The following is a 19,991-nucleotide window of genomic DNA, read 5'->3' as shown; positions in this document are numbered from 1 at the left end:
TGTCTGAATGAATGGCTTTCTCAGGAAAGACTTCATGCGGTTTTTATGAAGCTTGTGTAATTTGAAAGCTAGTAAACCTGGAGATGTGCAATATATTTTTGATTAAGTTAAGCTGACCTCTACAATCAGAATGGGAAGGAGAGGAAAACCCCACAAAACAAAATCCCTTTTGTACTTTTAAAAGGAAATGAAAATGTTTAAAGCTTCTTGAATATCTAAACTTAACAGAAGTGCAAATTGGTAACTATTTTTTGAAAGGCTGTATGAAGAACCTATGTTTTCCACTGTTGCTTAAAGACAGGGACCTTAATATAAAGTACAAAGAGTTAGGCAGATTTTAACTTTTTAGCTTTGAGTGCTAGATTTTTCAGAGCCAATGTTTTGTGCTTAGGACATCCTGCCCTGCTGTTACTATGGTCAAATGCTTACATTACTAGATCTGGAGAAGTGCATTTAAGGAGAAAGATGTCTATTTTCTTATTGCTGGGTAATTAAATAATACTCAGTGCAGATATGTCTGGCAGAAGGAATGGATATGATGGAGAACTGAGCTGAGGGAGAGAGAGAGATGTGGAGTGCTTTTTGATCACCCCCAATTCTGGTTTGCAGCTATAAGCATACTAATAAAATAGTTTGTCTTAAGGTTACCAGGCACAAAACATTCTCCAATTTTTTGATTAACCAAAAATAAGATATTAAAGTATTTCAGCTCTGTATTCTAGCTTTTCAAATATTCTTAAAACACCTGGAAAATTAAAACAAGAACAATTCAGGTCAATGTAAGCACATTTTCTGAGTATATGTTCAGTTCTCTTAACCAGGTCACTAATGAAATAAAACATAAGCCTGGACAAATCAGTGCTGGGTCCTGCCTCTCACAGATCCCTCTAGCTGGAGATATATTCACTAACAGTATTTATTCTTTGTGGCTGATCTTTAACCATTTCAGTACTCACCTTACAGTGTTTACTTCAAAGCTGTTTCTTCAGTTATCTGGAACAGAATCAGAGGCCCTCACAGTACATGCCTTCCCTGGATCCTGTCAAAAAAAGGATTTTGCTACCCTGTTCTGAATGGGTGTTGATAGGACAAGATGCCACTTTTACAGGTTGGGGCATAGGATCTTTCAGTGATGAAGATGAGGAATCATGAGGGTCAGCAGGAAACCTTGACTGAACAGGAAACATTTAGAGATGCTGTGCTGAAAGCTATGTGTAAGGCTTGTGTGTAGGCTGGATTTGAATACTGAGGGAAAGATCCCAGTCATAGACACTGCTTGGACCATGGGCAGGATGGGGATAATATTCAGAGTGATTGAACAGGAGGAAGTGAGGGAGTCGTGAACTACAGGGAGATGCAAAGTCTCATTCCAAAAGCCTTGATGCACATTCTTGAAATACAATACTTTAAATATGAGTTGACACTAACTTCTGACACTTTCAAAGTAAAGTAATTTCAGGTATGTGTCATGAACTTAGGCAGAATAGATAGCAAACAATTTTAGACAAAAAGGAAAAAAATATGGAGGTAGCATTGTTTTGAAAATGCTGGTTTGTTTTAAATGAACTTTCCTTTTTTTTGTTTGGGGTTTTTTTTTGGGGGTTTTTTTTGGTTTTTTGTACAGGTAGGCCTTTTAACTGGCAAATTGATCTTTTGTTGAAATGACTTTATTGATTTGACTTCAGCCCTCAACTGCTAGTGGGAATGTCCGTGAACTTAATGGTGCAGGGGAAGAGGAGGAGTTGGAAAACCGCAGGGGGTTGAGATGGAAGATAACATAGTGGGAGGGATAAGAAAAATACTTAAAAGTTGTTTTTTTTTATGGTAAAAAAGTGTAAAAAGGAGAGCTTGAGGATACGTGGGATAAGTATATGTGAGTGGCCTGATGAGTAGAACAGATAATACCTTTCTCTTTGTAGAGAAAGGTACAGGAAGACGAAGTGAGTGAGCAGCTAAGGCAGTGGAGAAGATCTGTAGATGCAGTGAGAATCCTTTCCTCCCATCTCTCCATTTCTTTATCCTTTCTTGTGCCTCACACACTCCAGGCATCAGTGAGGCTCCTTTTCTTTCCCTCTTCAAGAACAGTTCATTTTGCTCCTTGCAGGAAAACTGGCTCCAGATGTAATTATTTCCTGGTATGTCTGTGCATTTACCTGTGCCTCCCAGCAGGACCCTGTGTTTGGCTCAGGCATACTCCCCTGCTCTCCTCATCCACCATGTGATGTGGGACCCTATAAGAAAATTTCCTGAGAGGTTTTTAAAGTTCCCTGCAGGGTAGGTTTCTCTTTCAGGCCTTAAGGTTTCATGACAACACACTGACCTTTGCTTTCAGAGCAGTTTATGCTGGCTCTGCTCTTCTCTCTTCTTTTTGGATATTCTTTTATTCAAACAGCTCCTGCAATATGTATCATTTCAATGACCCTGGAGGTTTACAGACTGCTTACAATGAACTGAGATGTGCTTCCAACTTCTGCCCATTATATTCTGACAAAGAAGCTCAGAGACCAGGCTGCATGACTGGTGAACAGTGTGTGAGGCAAAGTTCAAAGGGAAGGAGCTTGTATAATAGTTACTCATAACTCGTATCCCCTTTCCACAGTCTAGCTCTGTCTTTTAATATTGAAATTCAAGCTGCAAACAGAGGCCAAGAGACTTCGGTTTAGAAGAGGTTTTTGCTAAAGGTAGTAAGGGAAATGTAAATCGGCTGTTTGTTTATGCTCCTGGACAGTAAGAACACAGGCAATTGTTATTCCAAGAATTCACTGAAAAAGTTGAAGATTTCTTTTTATAGATTTGTTTCACTGAAGATCATCCAACATGCAAAGGACCGATTTGTTGGAACTTGTGTATCTATGGAGCCTTTGATTTATTTCAAGGCTTGCCATCTCCTTAATCCTTGTCCCTTTCCCATCAAAGTCCTAATCATAACAGCCCTAAAAGCCTGGGAAACTGCTCATTGTAACCAAAGGTTCCAGTCATTATCTAAAACCAGAGGAATAACATTTGTTTGCTACATGGAAACTGGTAGTGTCAACTATGATTGGCAGTCCCTAAAAAAAGAACAAACTGCACTGCACACAGATGGAACATGATTTTAAAAATGAGGATTCCCCAAATGAGTGTCTTTGAAAGTAGCTTAGTGGTGCCCTACTCCTTACATTCATCAGTGTGTGCAATCTGCTAACATCTTGCAAGCACACCTGGCCAGGAGACAGGATTGTATTAAAAACGCTTAACAAAAGGATCTCCCTTTCCTTTCTCTCCACCTTCTGCACTTACTAAGTTAATTACTTCATTTTTAAAAAGGGAAAAGATCTTCTCTTTTTATTGTTCACATGCCTCCCATCTCTCTGGCTTGGTCTTTGAATGCCATGTGCTTTGACTGTGAAATGACAAGGTAAAAAGCTCAGATTCACTTTCCAATTGGAATTCCAAGGCTTGATTTTTTTCTAACCCAGCCTTCAGCTGTTAGTCAAGGGTCAAATCACCGTAGACAAAAGCTTTCAAACTTCAGAAGACATAATTCAGCAAGATTGGCTGAGGTGCTAATGGAAGTGATGTCTGCCCATATCTCCCTATGGTTAAGGATGACAGTGCAGATAAGAACATGGTAATGGATGCAGCCTTTCACCTTCTGACACCTCACATGGCCACTTGTGATGTCTGCAGAGCCTGCATGTGAGGACACAGGACTATATTTTTGTCCCTTGAAGGATCATTCCCCAAATATCGGGACTTTTACAGAAGGTTTTGCTTCTCTGATTACAGGTGAGCTGTCAAAAGGAAAGTAGAACATGGGTATTTTTGCCTTGAAAGAATAATAGTTACTCTGTTTTTTTCAGATGTCTAATGTCTTTTTTTTTTTTTTTTTCCTATGTGCTACTGCCTAATTTACTGATAACTTGACCTGGGCTGGGACAGACCACCATGATCCTACAAAAACCTGCGTCTTCAAAATGATATCTTGGGGAAGTACAGCAGGAGCAGCAGCAGCCAGGTCAGCAATAGAGGGTGTGGCAATGTTGTTCTGGAAGAGCACTGCTTTTCTTCTAGTGCTTGCATGCCATCTCTCAGGCAGCTTGAATGGGCAGGGAAGAATTAATACTTTTTATTTAATTAAAAAGCTATAGTGATAGCAAACAAATCCAACAGGCAGCTTTTTGTTAACTTCAGAATGAGCTTTTATTAGTGGTGATATTTTTGTGCAGTCTCAAAGCTCTGCTGAATTTACAGTATCTGGAATCCTAAACAAAGTAGATTTCATGTCTCATACATTCCCTTAGGACAGGACAGCCCCAAAATCTTGATCCTTGGTTGGTTTATTTTCCATTCTAGATCTACATTTGGCTGTCCCTCCTGTCTAGAAGGAGACTGCCCACAGCATTTTAGGCTGTCATTACCCATTAGTTCTGTGGTAGAGGATGCCTGTCTCCCACACAGACAGACATTTAGGCTGTATTGCATATGCACAACCATTAATTGTCATGGCTTTTCCCACCAATTGCTTGTCAGCCTTTACCTACCATCAACCCAATCTTGCAGTCAATCCTTTGTTGTTTCTTTTACTTTCTTCTTGGACTGGAGAGTTTGAATGGGTAAAAACTGCAAAACCAGGGAGCCAAAATAACAGTCCTTCAGCTCTAAAAGCCCTAACTACCAGTAGCATATTTTGATGTGTACTCTTTTAATGAGTAAACATCTACTTAGCAATGCTAGGAAAATATATTTTCTTAGCTCCATTTTGCAGTCAAATATGGATATCCCCTATTGTTCCTTCTTGGCATGCTGCCCATAATGGTGATCGGCTCTTACAGAGTTAGCCAGACCCTCAAAGACAGCATTTCCCCCTTCACTATCCAGGCTTCATCAACACAGCTAGATATCTCTCTAAAGTACAGTACCCTTTGCTGCTGCCTTTCTGCCATTTCTTCCTCAGACCACATAAAACCTATCTGTCAGAAACTCAAAAATTACTTGTTCTGTGAAGTGAAATCTTCAAAGACCTTCAGATATCTAGCATATGAAAACTCTTTTCTTTATCCCATTTAGGATTACAGACAAAAGAAAAAAAAAGGCAAGACAGTTCCTTCCTTGCAAAGAAAATAGTTAATAACCTTCAGGATAAAAGCAGATACAATTCCAATGTTAGACTTTTTTTCCAAAGGAAGTGTGGGGAAGGTAATTGCTGAGGACAGCAACAAGCAAGAGCAACAGCTCACACAAAGATTTGTCGCACTTCAGGAAGAGAGTGAAATATGCATTCTAACACTGGCCTACTTTGGAGTTACCAGAAATCCTAGTTTGCATCAGTAATTTGCAAATGGTCCCTCTCCTGACACTGTCAAGTAAAACTTTTGCAGCTCCGCAGCTGCATCTGAATTTGGTGACTTTCACCAATATATAAAAAACATGATCTGAGAAGTGTTTGAAGCAGAGCCTTTTGGATATGTTTAAGATTCAAGTCACTCAATATTCACTTTTATAATAGCAATATATTCATATATTTAATATATTCATATTACTGACTTGCACTTTGTTATTTTTATACTCATTGAGACATGACAAGGCTGATTAGAGTCAGTGGCGCAAAACCAAATGTCAATAAAGTAGCAGAGAGCAGAGTAATAAAACATTCCCTGTCTGACTACTTGGAAAACCTTTGGAGAGAAGGTTCATGCTCCTTTGTAAAGGCAAACTGTTGTGTTTTCAGCTTCTTACATCTACTTCATATAAACTGTGCAGAAACAATTCACAGGACATGATGAAAAGGATAAGCAGGATGATTTGCCCAAAAGAAGATGTCTCGAGAATATAAACAGCCCTAACCATGCTGGTAAGAGAACCACAGAAAACAGAGATACAGTGACATGAAGCTTTGTGAGGTTTAGTGAACACTTTTTACAGCAAACATGTAAGTTAGCGTAAGTTTTAAAGTGCCTTATCAGCATCTAACTTCCTTTTTCTTGCTATTCTTTGGATTGCGTGGAAACTCTGAGCCATCCAGGTTCTCTGCACACTTTTCTGCTCCTAAAGGTGAAACGTGAGTTTTGCAATCAGAACTGGTTGCTGCCCTTGGGATTTCCCCCGTTGATTTCTCTTTGCCTATTTGTTCACTTCAGCATTTAGAGATTTAAAACCTGTGAGCCATTCATTTGGGTGCTCATCCTGCTGCTGTGCTGCTGAAGCCACTGACAAAGCTCTTTTTGGCTCAAGGACTGGTATGATCCCTTTCAGGAATTAGCAAGAACAGCTCATCCCCTTTCCAAGAAGAGACAAAATTACTTGGTTAGTGCCTTGTCCAGAGAGAATGCAGATATCCCACAGAGCTGACAGTTCTTATCATTCTGCCTTCTCAGCTGCACACAGAAACACAGCTGTAGTAGGTAGACTTCCTCCCCAGCAGAGGAGAAAGGGTTAAATCTTAGAGAAGTTGAAAGGAAATTAAAAAGAATTTAAAGCATCTCTAAATGCTGCCTCTATCATGTTGCTAGTGGCAAAATAATGCCACTCTTTGCACTGCAGCAGGCTTTGCAGTTTTCAGGGACACATTTATTAATGTTAGACTGGCAGTGCTCATTTTGCTGAGTCAATGCTGGACCACACAGATGCAACTACATATTTATCAGTTTTCATTATCCTGTTTGTGGATTTAATCACATATTTGGGCACATCCTAAGTTCTTAGCTTCCCAAATGCTCTCCATGTGCTGGGAGAGGCAGAAGAGCTTTCTGCACGCTCCTGCAGGAACTACTGGGCTGTAAGTTGTGATGTTCTCATTTGATCAGTGTGGTTGCTGGATGGCCTCAACTAAACTTCTTGACAGTTCATGTGTAACGAAAAACACTGCTAGCAGGGGCTGGGTTCCCTAAACAGTTTCCATCAGACCAAGGAATGACAAATTGTTTTCTGTTTCCCAGTCCCGAGGATATCACAAAAAAACACTTGCTGCACTTCTTCCTTATTTTCCAAGATAAGGTAGACAATAAGAAAAGGGTAGGGAGAGTTGAACTCAGGGAGGTTTGAGTTTTCCTTTGCTTTCATCTGTCCTCACATACCATTCCCCGCTCTGGTAAAGGGCATGAACTGCCAGCTGGTTTGTGTGGCACATCTGCATATTAATCTGCCAGTGGTTGCTGCAAAAACACATGTGCTTTCTTACAGAGGAGCAGTCTTAAGTGCAGCTGCTGGCTGTTGACTGGATTTCCAAGGCAAGTGCCCCAGCTCTGGAGTACCCTAGGGAGCAGTCTGAATGTGCATCTCACCTCACTCCAATCTTCACTGCTGAGGCAGCACACTCACAGAATTACTCTCCAGAATGCTTGTAAATATGGTATTTCCAGATTTCCAAAAGACATTGAAAACACTAGGCAATGCTACAGCCACATAGGGAGGTTCTTCATCTTAGATACTAAGCTAGCTGGAGTGCAACTCTGTCTCCTTCTTACAGTGGTACAGGAAGGGAAGAAAGAGGCTAAAGCCTTGGATCTGATTACTGCAATATCCTAAAATTAAAAAGGCTGATGCAATGTTGTTTATTTTAACTAAAGGTATTTCCATGGCCCTTATCACCGCAGCATCTGAGCCAAGGCCAAAACTCCACTTTCCTGTCAGGTCTGCAGAACTGGAAGCAGACAGCTGAGGGGTAAGTGTCTGGCGAGTGGATGCAGCTGTAGTTTGTTAACCTGTGAGGCCCACTGAAGCATGCAAAAGGAGGAAGAGGAAAGGAGTGGGCAGTGGGGGAAAGGGTTGAGTGCAGTTCAGGAAGGGGTTTGGTGCTGTTCTTGGACTCTGGCACAAATGGCATTTTAATTGGAGAGCCTGCTCTATTTCTGAGAGGCAGAAGGATCTTTTGCTCTGGCTCTTTAAGCCTCTTTCATCTGTTTGTGAGATGGACTATTTCTGACCTATTGGTAGTTCCCTCAGTCCTGGTACATCCTCCCTGAAGAACATGGGGCCCTGTGAGAGTTAGTCTATGCTCTGTTAGGAAGCTGAGATCTAAATTGGAGTGTCCTTGGTTTGCAAGGTAACTTGGCCCCTTCAGGCAGAGTATTGCAAAATCTGTGGGGAACTGGGAAGCATGAGGCTAGTTTAGCAAAGGAGTTTATGTTGATTTCTTCCAGGAAGAACAAGCCTCCTTCTCGCTCCCTGGCAACTTGCTTGAGAGCCCATTTGCTCTGTTCTTCAGAGTCATGTGCAAAAATCTCAGACTTCAACAGGGATAGCTTCTTGTATGCTGTTCAGGAACAGTCTGGGCAGTTTGGCTTCAAGCTTTTCTTCTGAGAATGCTGCAGTCTCTTTCTCCTAAGGGGTCTCTCTCTGCACAGTTTCCTGGCCTGAAGGGAGTCCATGCTGCCAAAGGAGGATTTTTCAGTAGAAAATGCTATTTTTGTGAGTCTTGAAATAATTGCACAGAAATAGAGAATTCAGGCCTTGACTTTTACATGACTGCATTCTGCCAACTTCTGTTTTTGTAATCACCTTGTGTAGTCCCACTTTCTTGAGACTTTCCTCCTGTAGCTTACTACACTAATTAGCTGTCTTGTCTTGATTTGGATGGTGAGGTCCTGCTTAGTGTATGTGCCTTTCCTAACTTACAGATTCTATCACTAGGGCTTTCTGGAAGCGGAAAAACCATTGTCATACCTCCCAGCAGTAGATGAGTAGAAATTGCTTCTGTGTTTAAAAAGCTATTGAGTGGCCCTTAAATGCCACTGACAAGAGGTACTGCTATGTGGTTAGTAGAGATTTGGTGGGTAGGGAAAGAGAAAACCAAGAGATACATGTTCAGTTCCTGTGTCAGTAAGTCATGACAACTCTGTGGGCCTCATTTTGCTTTTATAGAATGAAAATATAGTTTTCTTCTACTCTGTTTAGATGGTGTAGTTAAATTATCAGTGCTTTGGATCAGGGACTGTATGTGTTTATGTAGAGGCATGTAAGAGCCCCTGGTTCTGAATCTTAGTACAAGATTACTACAAGAGTAATAACGAGATAAACTGTCACAGGAAGAAAAGAGCCATTTCACTGTGGTAGTTGCAGCTTCTCTGAATGTGCATACCACTAGCCCATAGACAGGGAAGAACTGATCTTACAGTGATTTGGGTTAAGTCTCATTTCTACAGCCTGTTTGTGGACATCTTGAAAATGCTTAGATTTTGGTGGTCACTTCATCAAAGAGAAAAAAAACAATGCTGTGTGATTCCAACAATCAGCAATATCATGACAGGGGTGAATTTTCAACAGATAACAGAGGAGTTGGCCATAGGTTTATAGGCTGAAATGGGCTTTGTACAAAACAGCCTGATGAATAACACAGGACAAAGAAAGTGTACTCTATATTTTTCTTGCTAGCTTAGAAGGAAGACTAAATCCACCAAAATCAGTTCCATACCACAAATTATGCAAAGTCACAAAGTCTGATTTTTTAACTTAATAAATGTAAGAATGTTGGCAATGTTTCATGTTTTTATCTCAAGTAAAGGATTAACTGTCCACCAGCAGCTTTTGCAGTGTGAATCAGGAGCTAGTCTGAAAACTCTGACCTGACTCTGGGCCAGATACAGCAAAGGCCCTGCAACTTGTGACTAACTGGGGCACAGTTACCAGTATTTCAGCATTTTTCATCATACCCATTTTTTAAATATCTTTCTCCATGGAAAACACAAACCAGTGTCCATAGTCCTTTTTATGTCCTCATCCTGAGACCTTATTTATTCTTCTGCTCACAAAACCTGCAACTCATCAAAACTAGTCAGTACCACAGTCTTGACTCTGAGAAACAGAAAGAAAGAAAAAAAACTAAAGTGTACAGAGCAACCTTTCCCCTGGTACCTCCCTCCTGTATCTGTCATCAGTGGCTTAAAGACCGGGTATAGCAGGGCCTACAGCTGAGCTCCCCCTTCAGAACCCTAATTCTGTGCCATTGCCATCTGGTTGGCTTGTTTAATTAACTGGGAAGGTTTGGCATTTTATTAAGTACCCATCTGCTTTATCCTTTGTATTTTCTTGGCATTTTGAGTTATGTCTAATGACATCTTCAAATTCAAGCCACCTATTTTCTAGAAAAGTGTTTCTCCAAAACAATGGCCATTTAAAGAACATTTTGAAATTGAAAAGGTTTGTGTTTCCATAACCAAAGCTTATATTTTTCCTCATGGAATTTGTTTCCTCTTGAAGGGATTTACACAAGTGTACTTGTTTCTGTCTCTTAATTGCTGTTTTGGCTTGCCTTACCACCCTGATCAGTTCTGTATATTTCTAATTAATTTTCAGACAATATGTTTGGTTTTGTTGTTTGGTTTTTTTCTCTATCTGCAAATACTTGCTTCTTCACATGCTCAGCCTCGGCTTGGGGTGTAGAAAATGTAGCTGGCTTCTATCAAGAGAAGCCATCCTTGCATGGGGAAGATCAGTGCAGCAGTTAAGACAAAGGTTGTGGCTGCTCTTGGAAAGCATGCTCAGTATGTCTTTCAGTGTGGAGTGGCTGTTTGGTTTGTAGCTTGCTTCTCCGTAGGCTTCTCCCTGTGTCTGCTTATTTTTCTTTTTCCTGGACACTTGTGCTTGACTTTGTCTGATATTCCAGCGACTCGTCTTTGAACAGCTGCCAGCCACTCCCCTGGGTACTGCCTTGGCTTTCATGTGCTATCTGAAAATCAAATATGAAACAATTAACAGGAAGATAAAAATCACTCAGTGTTTTTGGAATCCCTGAGAGGACTCTGTCTGGCACTCAGGTACATCCCAAGGCTGACTGGCTCATTCTTTTCTTTCTTTCTTTCTTTCTTTCTTTCTTTCTTTCTTTCTTTCTTTCTTTCCTTCCTTCCTTCCTTCCTTCCTTCCTTCCTTCCTTCCTTCCTTCCTTCCTTCCTTCCTTCCTTCCTTCCTTCCTTCCTTCCTTCCTTCCTTCCTTCCTTCCTTCCTTCCTTCCTTCCTTCCTTCCTTCCTTCCTTCCTTCCTTCCTTCCTTCCTTCCTTCCTTCCTTCCTTCCTTCCTTCCTTCCTTCCTTCCTTCCTTCCTTCCTTCCTTCCTTCCTTCCTTCCTTCCTTCCTTCCTTCTTCTCATCCACTTCAGTGTCTTTCTGTTCCACAGAAGGTAGTCACCCTGTGACAAACCAATATCAAACTTTATGCAAACTAATCAACATCTGCTGCTCACATTTTTGCCATCTCTGATCAATGGCTCTGCCATAGCCCAGTGAACATTCAGGGTAGGTGGAAGGCTACAAGGATGATTAGGGACTGGAACATCTATCATACGAGGAAAGGCTGAGAGACCTGGGGCTGTCTAGTCTTGAGAAAAGAAGACTGAGAGGGGGACCTGATTAATAACTATAAATATCTGAAGGGTGGATGTCAAGAATGGGCCAGTCTCTTTTCAGTGGTGCCCTGTGATAGGACAAGGGGAAACGGCACCAAGCTACAACACAGGAAGTTCCACCTCAACATGAGGAGAAACTACTTTACTTTTAGGGTGACAGAACACTGGAACAGGCTGCCCAGAGAGGTTGTGGAGTCTCCTTCTCTGGAGACTTTCCAGACCCATATGGATGCGTTCCTCTGTGATCTGCCGTAGGTGTTCCTGCTGCAGCAGGGGGGTTGGACTTGAGGATCTTCAGAGGTCCCTTCCAACCCCTATGATTCTAGGATTCTAGGATGATGGTGAAACCATTTTTCCTGTCCGTGCCTCAGTTTACTAATCAGTAAAACACTACTTAACTGTTCTGTAATCTCATGAAAGAAGAATTCTAAGAGACAGTTATTTTAAGTTATATTAAGAGGGTGATATTCCAGTTATTGTACATAACAGCTATTGAGATTAAAGGTTATTTTTTTTCCCCAACTAATAATTAGGACATGGAAAATTTTTAGGATAGACAGTAATTATATCCATCTTCCAACAGAAAACTGTAGTCTAAGAAAACTGCTTGGAGGAGTCTGCTTTTCTTATTTATTTTTTTTTTCATTTTTTTCTGTGGTGGAATAATACTATTTTACTTTTTTTCCCCCAGCAGAAATGTTGAAGCCTTTTACTACAAATATCTCTTATCAGTTATGTCTTTACCTTGTCACTTTTATCAAAGTTCTTCATGAAGGAAAACCACAAATTCTCTTTAGTGTTTTGTTTTAAGAAATTTTAGGAAATCTGAACTCAGGTCATTTGACACTCAACCATTCCTCATTCGTACAAGCTCAATCATATCTGGTCTTCTTGACCAGTGGATGGAAAAATTATCCTATGAATTGCACGATGCCGCACTTCAGTGCTGCTTTTAGTTCTTCAGCAAAACTCCATTTAACTCGTAAAATATGGGATTATTTTATTTTAAAAGGATTATGACTGGGAATCTCATTTATGCTGAGACACAGTCTGCCTAATTAGAGGCGACTGAAGTGGTGAGGGGCTAGACATGAATGGGTTCATACTGTCAGAAAACATCAAAGAAAACCAGGGACCCAGATTTTCCAAAGAAAATAATTTTGTCGCATCAGATCCAACCTCCCTCTGAACACGGGTCACTAACAGCACTTCAGCTGACTGCTATCTTCTGATGAACCTACTGTTCATCCTAGGAAAATGACCAGACTTGTTTTAACATCTTCAAATGATGGGGGATATATTGTATCCCTTGCAGAGATTTCTAAATATAATGTGGTTAGAGGTCATTCTTATTTCAACTGTCTCCAGCCCTGGTGAATTTTTGGTTCTCTGGTCTCTTTAATGGATTATTTTTTATTTTCATTACACTGGTGGAACAGAGAAGGCAGGATAGGATCAAATAAAGGAAGATATTTCACTAGAATTTTACAAGGACAAAGGCCAAAATTATTTTTCTCACACCTAGCCATGCCTGGGATATTTTGTTCTAGACCCAGCATAGTTATTTCGATATTTATATGAACTGCAGAGATCATGTTCTTCTCTGTGTGAGTGAGAACAGCTAGATGTAGACATGACCTAAAAGGACCTGCAGGTTAGCTGAACAAACAAAGGGTTCCACTAAGAACATTTTTCATGTATGAGCACATCTGAAAGCACTTTCCTCTCCAGACCTTGCTTTATTCTTTTTTTTTCCGTGCAGAAGTCTTAGGAAAGCCATTTGGGAAAGTTTTCCTTCGCTGAAGGAGTGGGTAGGTGTATTCTGATGGCACTTTGGTACTTTGACTGGGGCTTCTCACAGGTGGCAGTTAAAATGAGAGGGAATATAACAGCTGTGTGAAATGCTGGTAGCATTGTCCACAACACTTTTAGACTCCTTTGTTTGAGAGGAAAGACCTAAGACATGTCACAGATTTAAGCCAAGATTCTTAGTGGTCATTTTACACCCTCAGGCTGCTTTGTGAGCAGTGATTTGTGCTTGGCTGGCGGTTTCAGATGTAAAGCCTGCTGAGTTTGTTCCTGGAACATCCCGACACAGTAAACAAGGGAAAGCAGAGGCAAAGCTTTTCCTGTGCAGCCAGCTGGAGTGCCTGTGCTTTCTCACTTCTTCGTGCATTCTTACCCTTGACCCCGGTGTGCTATCCAGTTCCCTCTGTGTCAGGTTCTCCTGAAAGCTGTGATTTCCTCTCCTGACAGGCAGCAGGAAGATGAGAAAGCTGTTAGGCAACCTTTGCTCTGAGAGTACTAGAGGGTTATTAACAAAGCATGCCTGACAAGGCAGGGTTTAGGAAATATTGATAACATCAGGAAGAGGGAGGAAAGTAAACAGTCCAGTAGCTTAGGGTGCGTTTATCATTTTAAAGTTGGCCCAGGCAAGCAGCTTTATAAGCTGTTCTTTCCCTTGCAATGTAACTGTCACAGAGTTGGTGTTGCATATGAGGTCACACCATTTCCACCAGCAGCTGAGATTAATTCCATACTTTTAGATAAGACTCTATTCTGAACCAGTCCACAGGTTGGAGTAGTTTCAGCTTGGTTTCAGCACCTTGCAGGAGAGTGAGAAGATACAACTTATTCTGTCCTCTGATGTGAAGGTGTGGTGTAAAGGAAGTCTTTATTTCCACTGTCTCATAGCCACTGCAAGGAAAAGACACCTATTTTACAAGCGAATCAAGGCCAGGAATAGAACTTAGGTCATTGAGTTTCACTGACCTAACTTGGCAAAAGCCAACTAGGACATTTAGTTTGAAACTATGAAATCCCATCCTCTGGGCCGTTTGAAGCTCAGCTTTTGATATAGACTTTTTCTAATTATTACTGACAGGCAGATCGAGGCTAAGATTATACATCTGAGTTCTTGTTTTTTCTTTCCCTCCCCTTTGTCATATCATGTGTCAGCTCTAGTTTTCAAATACATTTCCGTGTCAAAGCACTAAACTTCATCCATCATGAGCACATTTGTGCAAGTCCTAGTAAAATAACCCTGCTGCCATGTCTCTCTGGGAAGGTGGAGACTCCAGTTATAATGTAACATGACAATGGAAGCACCATGAGGCTGGGTAGTGAGATCGTATCTCTTCCATTTGTGCAGTAACTGTTGTTTAGTATGGCTTGTCAGTCTCACAGATAAAGGCACACAGCCATCTACAACGAATTATTAATGAGGATTGAAACATTTTTTTCGGCTGGAAACAGGTCACCCTTCATCTCGCTGACTTTTTACATTACAAAACTAAAAATAGCCCTGAGTTTATAAGGAAAGACCTTCAATATCTGGCTGCTTTTTCTTTTCCTGTAGTCCATTTCCCAGAAGAAGGTTAAATACACAAACCCTTTTTCTAAAGTTGGAGCTGAACATTTCAGAGTCACAAACGTGAATAAAAGGTGTGCATCTTTGTTATGCCCATTCTGACCACCAAGTCCCCTTATAATCAACAGAAAGAAAATACCAAAGAAATTCCTCGAGTTCTGATAATTTCCACTTTGGAGGAAAAGGCTGGTTAAGAAAAAGAAGTGCTAATCACACTTGAATAAACTTGGTGTTGCCAAATGCTGTACAGCTTTCTCCGCCTTTCTCTGCCAGTGCAGCTCAGCCCCTTTTCAAGCAGTCTTGCTGTTGCAACGTCTTTTCCTTGCACCAGGACAGGTTGAGGGATTTCAGGGGCAGGAGAAGCCTGCAAAGGGGGAAGAATGTTATACAGGCAGCTGTCTGCTGATGACTCACATTATTGCTTGACAGGATTTGCCTTCTGGCTTTTCAAAAGAAATGGCTGAAACCCAGATGTGTTATTGTTTGTTAAGATGGGACTTTTTGCTTCCTCTCTCCCACAACATACAGGGTCCAGGAACTAATTAGGTCTGCAGAACTTCTGGGTTTCAGATGCCAAAGGAAAAAGTCTGCATAGTTGTTTGTAGTATCTTCCCATTTTCCACCAGGATGATAGTGAGACACTCAGCCAGTGTGGATGAGCAGCCCTTTCTAATGGGCATATGTCAAAAGCACCAGAATAGGTGTGTAACACAAGATCAACTTCTTCAGTGGGCAGTGAAGCTTCCTTGTATGCACATGCATGCATGTCCAGTTCAGAGACCACATCAGACATGGCTGATTAATTTTTCCCCCTTACTTCCTGGACGATGGGTTACAATTCCTGCCCAGATGTCCTCAGGTGTGCCTCTCCATTGCATGGTGCAAAGCTTTCAGTGTGATCATGGCCAACACTCTGAAATCCCAAGAAAGGGAAAGAGGTCAGACTCTTCCCTCTGTGAAAGAATCTGAATGTGGTTCCACATGATTTAACTTAACTAACTGATTATCTTGGATATACTGGGGCAGTGTTCTAGGCTTAGCACTTTCCAGAAGCAAACCAAGTCAACAGAGTGTTCTGCAGTGCAAAGCAAAATAAAACCACAAATTGTTCATGTGTAGTCACCAGACAAAAATTTGCTAAGTACCAGGAAAAATGAGAAGTTAATGGGTCCCATATGTTGCAGCTAACATGGGCTTTATAAGATTTTCCATGAGATTGCTAAAAAATTTCTCTAGTAGTGAATGAGATTTAAAAAATCAATTTTCTTATTAAACTGGACAGCCAACATTCAGGCCACCTTCTCTTCCGTAGCTGAGTCTATAAATACAGGCTAATAAACTTGGATAGGATTCCTACTCTAAAAAAAAAGATGACAGCCTCTAGTATTCTTGAGCAGTGAAACACTTAAAGCTTTAAAGCTTCAATCAGCTTCTCAGCAAGATAAGATGAAAATAGTTGAGAAAAATTTACCTTTTAATGCATCTGGTGGAGATGTAGGCTTTTACAGTGTTCCTAGATATTTCTCTATTCATATGTTGCAATTAGACCTCGTGCCTTGCTTCTTGTGCAGTGTACACATAGCTCACATTAATTTTTATTAATTTGGTGATGCCTTCAACAGATGTTCCAGTGTTGCCATAGCACTTGTGCTTTAGCCTTACTGGGATGGATATTCATTGTACTGGACCATACAAAGCCTGAGGACCCTGGGTTTGGTTTGCTTTTCCCTGTTCATCCCTGTTCATTTGAAGCATGTTCTGAACAGCAGGGATAAGAAATTATTGTTTTCATGTGCTGACATCAATTCTGTGAGACAGGTCAAACCACTGGAATTCTTTTTGCCATTGCATAGAAGGCTCGGTCTGAAAAATAAAAGCAATATCTTTCTCCCAGTGATTTCCTGGAGTCCAGATGTGCTGGGAAATTTTGCTTGTGTGATTTTTAAGGGCTTAGGCTGGTAGAAGTAGCATTTGGGGAATTTTGAGCTAGAATTCCTAACAAAGAATGTCTCCCAAGGCACACTGGGAGACAAAAACACCACACACTGAAGCAGCATGTCTGTCTCTTGGTATCCATGCAGTTTCCATGCTGGCATTTAGAAGATTGTATCTTCCTCGGCCATTTCCATGTTTTTAACACCGCCTCAAATGCAATTAGGAGAGCTTTCCAGACCTTCCTCACATCCCCACCAGGAAGGCTCATCAGTGTAGAAGCCCCCAAGAGCAAGACAGAGAATTGCTGTTCCTTTGAGACAACCTGCAGAGCCTGCTTAAACATTTGGGGGAGACCTTTACCCTCTACAGAGGTTAGAATTTTTAGAAGTATCAATGGATAACTTGCCACCTAATCATATTCTGAATTCTTCTGACTCTGACATTTTGGGTAGCTTCATTAATTTCTGTCTGTAGCCTTCTACGTGATCTTCAGGTGGAAAATGTTCAAGAAATATGAAGTGTTACTGCTGAAGATAAAACTCAATGAGAAAGATGGAAGGATGCAGTAAAGTGTAGGGTTAACTGTAAGTGTTTATGTGGGAGATACCGTTTTGTTGAATCACCCAGTATTACAGCCTGAGCTAGCCTTGGAGATTTTCTGTTCTGGCTTTCTCAGAAATAAGTAATAGAGATCTGGGCAATTAAGAGCAGCCTACAGCTCTCGTAGGGAGAAGACAAATGTAAAGAGAGAAAGAGAAGTTCTGGGGGTAAGATGCTGTGATGACTGGCAAATCTGGAGAATCCTGTGAGAAGGTTGTCCATAAAAGACACAAGGACAGGCAGGAAAGCCAGCATGAAATTATGTCAGTGGGTGACGTAGGAGGAAGATATGGCCATAGGTTTCCCGTATCTTGCTGTCCTCTGAGGGGTGCACAAAAGGGGATGTTTGTCATGCCTCCTGGCAAAGTCATGTGGTGATTCGAGTCAGCATGGAAAAGACAGCTCAGAAGCTGAGATCAAGGGAATAGCAGTGTGTTTGTGGTGGGAGAAAAGATGAACCTCAGAATTAAAGGACTGAATTAGTATGGCAGAATTAGCAATCTTTTCATGCCTTCTGAACTGCACTGGAGCAGGAGGAGGACCAGGTCACTGAAGTGGTGCAGAGCCCACAGTGCTGTAGCTTGACAGAGACCGGCTCTTTTTCAGGATGATGAAGAATAGGCGGACCACTGCTCTTGAGGCAAATGGTGACTTTATTATCTCCTAAACTCACATTATATAGAACTTACTATCAGATAACAAATCAGTCATTAATCAATCTGGTCTTACAGTAAGTACTATTATACAATAGCTACCTGTATGCAGCCATGTACTTGGCAGATTTAACAGTTTGTATACAACATTCCTATGCTACATGTTCTGCGACTACAGGACATCTGCTTCATAGATCAAACAAGCTTTGTTTATAGTATTCACAAATTGTTCCATCAAGATTAGAGAGCTAACCCTTGCCAGGCAAGCTCAGAAAGCTAACCCTTTCCAGGCAAGCCTTCTTTCTTGATGTCTGATTCTACCCTTTCAGGCAGGATCGTCTCATCAGTAGCTGACTGGAAAGAGGTGAAATATTGAGGAGCAAATCTAGTCAGGAAGCAGGCCCAAAGCCAGACACAGTAGATAAAGCCTTATAGGATCTATCCCACAACACTGCAAAATGCAAATAGTGCATGAGCAACTGAATGCAGCCTCCCACTGGTGAGCCTCCACTGAACAATGAAAGTTTGAACCCTGAGTTGGTGTCTCCAGTTGAGCCTTGGGAAAGCTCCTGGTGGACATGCTTTTTTTTGTTCCCCAGTTTGGGGTAGGCTTTGGTATTTCCCCAAACACTCTTTGTGAGACTAGGTGATTTCTTCTAACGTGCCTGAGACATTTACCCTCCCTCATAGACATGGTTGCTCCTCAGCAACATGAAACCTGTTTCTATCCCTCTCTGAATTGGCAGACAATAGAATTCTTCTCTAATAAAACCCTTGGCCAATTTACCTTTGGTCAACAATTGCAATTAGTCCAAGTCTTTTTACTGATCTATTCCTTAATTATTCAGTGATCCTGGCACTCTGTTCTTTGGTTGGGTTTTTGTTTGTTTGTTTGAGGCTTGTTTGAGTTTTCCAGTAGTTAGGTCTTTGTCCAGGGCCTTCTATATGTAAGCAGGACATCACCAAGACTAAATAACCCCCATTGTTAGCCTCCTGTCACTCTCCCTTGGCATATAGGTCCAACATAAAAACAGCAAAGAAAACAGATGCTGCAAATGAAATTGCTGGCTGACAAGGATACCATGTTTCCTGGATGATCACAGCCAGTGGACAGAGAAACCTATGCACCATAAGTGGAAGAAGATGACAGTCAGTCTTCAGCATTTCTCTGTTCAGCCTTTACCACATGTGAGCTCCAGCCAAATCTTTTTAATTTGTAGTGATTATGGAAACTATCCTTTCCTTATAAACTTGACTGTAAAATCTTTGAGAGTGGATCAGGGACTGGGCTCAATGTCTTTTCAACATTTGTTATTGCATCTTGATTCATCTGTGTGGATCAGCTTTTTTGTCTAAGCTTTCTTTAGAGCTAAAATATTTTCCTGCTGTTTCTGATCAAGCTTGTTCCATTCTCAAGAGCCTTAATTCATTCCTTCTATTGTAAAATTCAATGGTTTTGTCCTCCTGTACTAGTTGCATGCAGCTCTGCCCCAGTATACCCCTAAGCACATCTAGCATCACAGCAAGCATGGTGCATCAGCTCAGCAGACTGATGGGTGTATCACCTTGTGCTCTTCCAGCATATCCTCATCTTTATTACTATATATTACAGCCAAGCACAAGCGGAAAGTAGGGCTGGAGGGGCACTCAGCACTGCAGGAGGGTGTAGAAATGGCTGTCTCTGATTTAGTGTGGGAGAAGAATCAGTATTCAAAGGGCTTGATAGTGTTTTTAGAAGCCTGGAGAGGAGGGAGGAAAGCAGGCAAAACTGCATGTAGCTGGAAGCTGTGCTGTCCCACTGAATGTATTGTCAGTGCTTGTATGTAACTGAGACCTGTTTGGTGGTGAAGAGAGATGAAGAATGCTGGAGAAGAGCAGGCTCTCTGTGTCCCTCTGCACAGTGGCGCATGCTCTTGTGGTCTTGCTCTAGTGGACTGACAGGGGAATGCCATATTGATACCAGACAAGATCCAGATGCAGAGCAGCCCAAGGCCAATGGGGGAGAATGTTGAAACACAGGATATGTGGAGAGTCAGTGTGATCCACTGAGATAATGCAGAAGTTCCACCTGCCATCTGAAATGATGTAGCCAGGAAAATACAAGGTTCTCCCAAGGA

Source organism: Apus apus, chromosome 6 (assembly GCF_020740795.1).
Source record: "Apus apus isolate bApuApu2 chromosome 6, bApuApu2.pri.cur, whole genome shotgun sequence".
Classification (NCBI taxonomy): Eukaryota; Metazoa; Chordata; class Aves; order Apodiformes; family Apodidae; genus Apus; species Apus apus.
Note: the sequence above shows the minus strand (reverse complement) of the source record.